We start from the raw sequence: 5000 nt of genomic DNA on the forward strand, positions 1-5000 counted from the left end.
ATAAGGTGTTAATTTTTATCTATGCAAATAAACACACATACATCAATACACAAACACACACACAAAACGCATGACAAAAATACGTCACTCAGAAAGACTATATAAATCATAAACATATCTAAACGAAATATGCAGTGCATCATAAATGAATATAATTATTAAGGTGTAAACTTTTATGTATGCAAAGAAAACACATGCATTAATACACAAAAAACACACAAAAACGCATGGTGAAAAAATAGGTCACTACCTTCTCACCCATTACTAAATTGTTTCCCATCTTGGAGGCTTAGGAAAGATTCATAGCCTCAGTCTTTTGTAGCTTCTTATGGAGCTTTCTTTTTTTCTACCACGGCAATCTTTCCGGGTTGTCGTAGGGGATTTGCCAAGACTTCATTAAGTCATGGAAATAAAAAACATTTTTTTTGTGTGTGTGTCTTGCCTCGGCCATATGTTGATAACGTTTTGTATGGGTGGGCAAAATTCCTTTTTTTTTTTTATTCGTTGTCGAATATCTAATTGTTGTTTGAGATGATGTTACGCCTGAAGGATAATGTTTTAGAATGTATGTTGCGTTTGTGAAATCTACAACTGGTATTATTAATTCTAGAATATATATACATACATATATACATATATATATATATATTTATATATATATATATATATATATATATATATATATATATATATATATATATATATATATATATATACATACATATATATATGAGGTATATTTTCTTCTTTTTTATTTTTTAGTTTCCTTCCACTTTCTTTTACTCTGGTGGAAGGTTGGTCCAATAGCTTGTGAATTTTAATATATATATTTTTTAATGTATAATTTTAAGTGGAAAATTCTTGTTTGAGTTTTATGCTAATTATGTGCTGTTTTTATTTATTTTAGAGCCCTTGAAGATGTAATTATATATGAAAATTACGAAACGTCGGGAAATAAATATGTACAAGAAGAGCAAATCTTAATTGTCCACAAGCATACGTGTGTGTGTGTGTACATATATATATATATATATATATATATATATATATATATATATATATATATATATATATATATATATATATATATATATATATATATATATATATATATATACATATATATATATATATATATATATATATATATATATATATTTTTTTTTTTAGTGAAATTACATACAAAAAGTAAGCGTTCACACAAAGTTAACATAACGATAAGCTTCTCCATAAAATTACGCAACAAACAAGTGTTCACAGAAAGCCAATATAGTGATACATTTCACAATATAATTACACACAAAGCAAACCTGACCATATATTTTTTCCAAGCAAAGTTTCATCCCCAAATTAAAGCATGCACACAAAGAAAACATAATGATTCATATTTTCAAAAACCGTACACACCAAAGAAAAGTATTCAGACCAAGCAATTAAAATGCCTTATTTTTCTAATAACGTTACTCAAAAGCAATAATCCTCAGAATGAAATTGAAAAAGACCCCTGGCAATAAAAACACTGGGTTTTGCTGACACCGCAGAAATGGCCAGGGACTGTGAAAGCAAAGGTTCATGATTTATGACCCCAATTCTTTTCACACTCGGCAGAGAAAATCACTTCGATCTCAAGTTTCTTGTGGAATTCTTTTCTCGAAATCGGAAATGCAAGGTTTCGCTTAATGCTGAGAAGTTAATGGTTTATGAAATAGAATTATGGAATAAAAGAAGCTTAAAGGATAAATATACAGGCAGGTTTCACTTGAGGCTGAGAGGTTAATGGTTTATGAAATAGAATTATGGAAAAAAAGAAGCTTAAATGAAAAATATAGAGGCAAGGTTTCACTTCAGGCTGAAAAGTTAATAGTTTATGAAATAGAATTATGGAAAAAAAGAAGCTTAAATGATAAATATAGAGGCAAGGTTTCACTTGAGGCTGAGAAGTTAATGGTTTATGAAATAGAGTTATGGAAAAAAGAAGCTTAAATGATAAATATACAGGCAAGTTTTCACTTGAGGCTGAGAAGTTAATGGTTTATGAAATAGAATTAGGAAAAAAAGAAGCTTAAATGATAAATATACAGGCAAGGTTTCACTTGCGGCTGAAAAGTTAATGGTTTATGAAATAGAATTATGGAAAAAAGAAGCTTAAATGATAAATATACAGGCAAGGTTTCACTTGAGGCTGAAAAGTTAATGGTTTATGAAATAGAATTATGGAAAAAAAGAAGCTTAAATGAAAAATATAGAGGCAAGGTTTCACTTGAGGCTGAGAAGTTAATGGTTTATGGAATAGAGTAATGGAAAAAAGAAGCTTAAATGAAAATATAGAGGCAGGTTTCACTTGAGGCTGAAAAGTTAATGGTTTATGGAATAGAATTATGGAAAAAAGAAGCCTAAATGATAAATATACAGGCAAGGTTTCACTTGAGGCTGAGAAGTTAATGGTTTATGAAATAGAATTATGGAAAAAAAGAAGCTTAAATGATAAATATACAGGCAAGGTTTCACTTGAGGCTGAAAAGTTAATGGTTTATGAAATAGAATTATGGAAAAAAAGAAGCCTAAATGATAAATATACAGGCAAGGTTTCACTTGAGTCTGAGAAGTTAATGGTTTATGAAATAGAATTATGGAAAAAAAGAAGCTTAAATGATAAATATACAGGCAAGGTTTCACTTGAGGCTGAGAAGTTAATGGTTTATGAAATAAAATTATGGAAAAAAGAAGCTTAAATGATAAATATAGGTTTCAAGGCTAAGAAGTTAATGGTTTATGAAATAGTTTCACTTGAGTCTGAGAAGTTAATGGTTTATGTAATAGAATTATGGAAAAAAAGAAGCTTAAATGATAAATATAATGGCAAGGTTTCACTTGAGGCTGAGAAGTTAATGGTTTATGAAATAGAATTATGTGAAAAAAGAAGCTTAAATGATAAATATACAGGCAAGGTTTCATTTGAGGCTGAGAAGTTAATGGTTTATGAAATAGCATTATGGAAAAAAAGAAGCTTAAATGATAAATATACAAGCAAGGTCTCATTTGAGTCTGAGAAGTTAATGGTTTATGTAATAGAATTATGGAAAAAAAGAAGCTTAAATGATAAATATACAGGCAAGGTTTCACTTGAGGCTGAGAAGTTAATGGTTTATGAAATAGAATTATGGGAAAAAAATAAGCTTAAATGATAAATATACTGGCAAGGTTTCACTTGAGGCTGAGAAGTTAATGGTTTATGAAATAGAATTATGGAAAAAAGAAGCTTAAATCATAAATATACAGGGAGGGTTTCACTTGAGGCTGAAAATTAATGGTTTATGGAATAGAATTATGGAAAAAAGAAGCTTAAATGATAAATATACAGGCCAGGTTACACTTCAGGCTGAGAAGTTAATGGTTTATGTAACAGAACTATGGAAAAAAAGAAGCTTAAATGATAAATACACAGGCAAGGTTTTACTTGAGGCTGAATGTTAATGGTTTATGAAACAGAGTTTTGGAAAAAAAGAAGCTTAAATGATAAATATACAGGTAAGGTTTCACCTGAGGCTGAGAAGTCAATGGTTTATGAAATAGAACTATGAAATGAGTTTACTTTAAATGACAAATATAGAGAAGAAAAAAAAAGCACAGAACTTACATATATCTCTGGTAATCTGGGTAAATAACGAATAAGTGGTAAGATATGCGTTTAATTTTCAAGAGACTATTATTATTATTTTCATTACTATTCAGAAGATGAACCTTATTCGTATGGAACGAGCCTACCAAACGGGCCACTGACTTGAAATTCACGCTTCTAGAAAGATGATGGTGTTCATTAGAAAGGAGTAACAGACGCTAATAGGAAATTCAGAAAGAAGAGATCACTTATTAAAAAATGAAAAAAATAACTGTATATGTAGAAACTTACATACCTAAACTGCAAAGACATTTCATTTGAAGTGATGCTCAAATGACATTCTTCTGCCAAGTCATTGTTATCATCAATAATACATTTAAAATAGATAGTGAATTATATAGCAAAAACAATTATGAGTGAATTGGATTAAAATTTGTTTTTTCTTCCATATTTCTAAAAATTTTGTCCTATTTCTTATTTTTTTTTTTTTACAAAATAGGTCCCCCGTTTCAGATCAGGGTGGGCCATAAAATAAGATTTATAGGCCAAATCCGGCCTGTTTGCCTAACTTTTAACTTTTCTTAATGTTATGTTTATGTTGAAAGAGCTTCCTATACTCAGTTATGCTAATGAGGGCATAAATTATCAGAGGGAGGAACCAAGTTACAGATATGGCCCAAAAAATGTAAGTTTCTTTTTTTAAACAAAAATCCGTACATGGTCCTTTTTTCAAAGAAAATTCTTTGAGATTTTTACTAAAATACCATATTTGTATATATATTATATATATATATATATATATATATATATATATATATATATATATATATATATATATATATATATATATATATATATATATATATATATACACACACACGGGAATACGTTTACAATACTTGTTTATACACATATACCCCCAATCCATATATATATCTCGCAAAAGAACAAAAATAATTCTCAGTGTCACCCAATCAACTGAATCCTTCAAAATGCTTTCTCATCTTCAGGATAATCAGCCTTATCAATATCCTTATCATCCTGAAACCCAAAATACTTTTTTTATCCCATTTTTTTTTTTTTCATATACATCCAAGGGTTTTGGATCAGTCTTGGAAATGGGAAGGAAAAAAACCTTTAATATCCGGCGTTTTGGAGCTCTCGTCTTTCACTTGTATGTTATCTGTGGGATATAATATGTCTCTGATTAATGTTTGGTTGCCTCACTGCTTGGACGGATGTGTAGTGTGTGTGTGTGTGTGTGTGTGTGTGTGTGTGTGTGTGTGTGTATCTTGGTTCTATTCATGTGAAAAACCCGTCACATTTTTTTGTCTTCTTTCTAACTATGGATGCGGCTTGGGTTGATGATAATGATAATAAT

Source organism: Macrobrachium rosenbergii, chromosome 14 (genome assembly GCF_040412425.1).
Source record: "Macrobrachium rosenbergii isolate ZJJX-2024 chromosome 14, ASM4041242v1, whole genome shotgun sequence".
Taxonomy (NCBI): Eukaryota; Metazoa; Arthropoda; class Malacostraca; order Decapoda; family Palaemonidae; genus Macrobrachium; species Macrobrachium rosenbergii.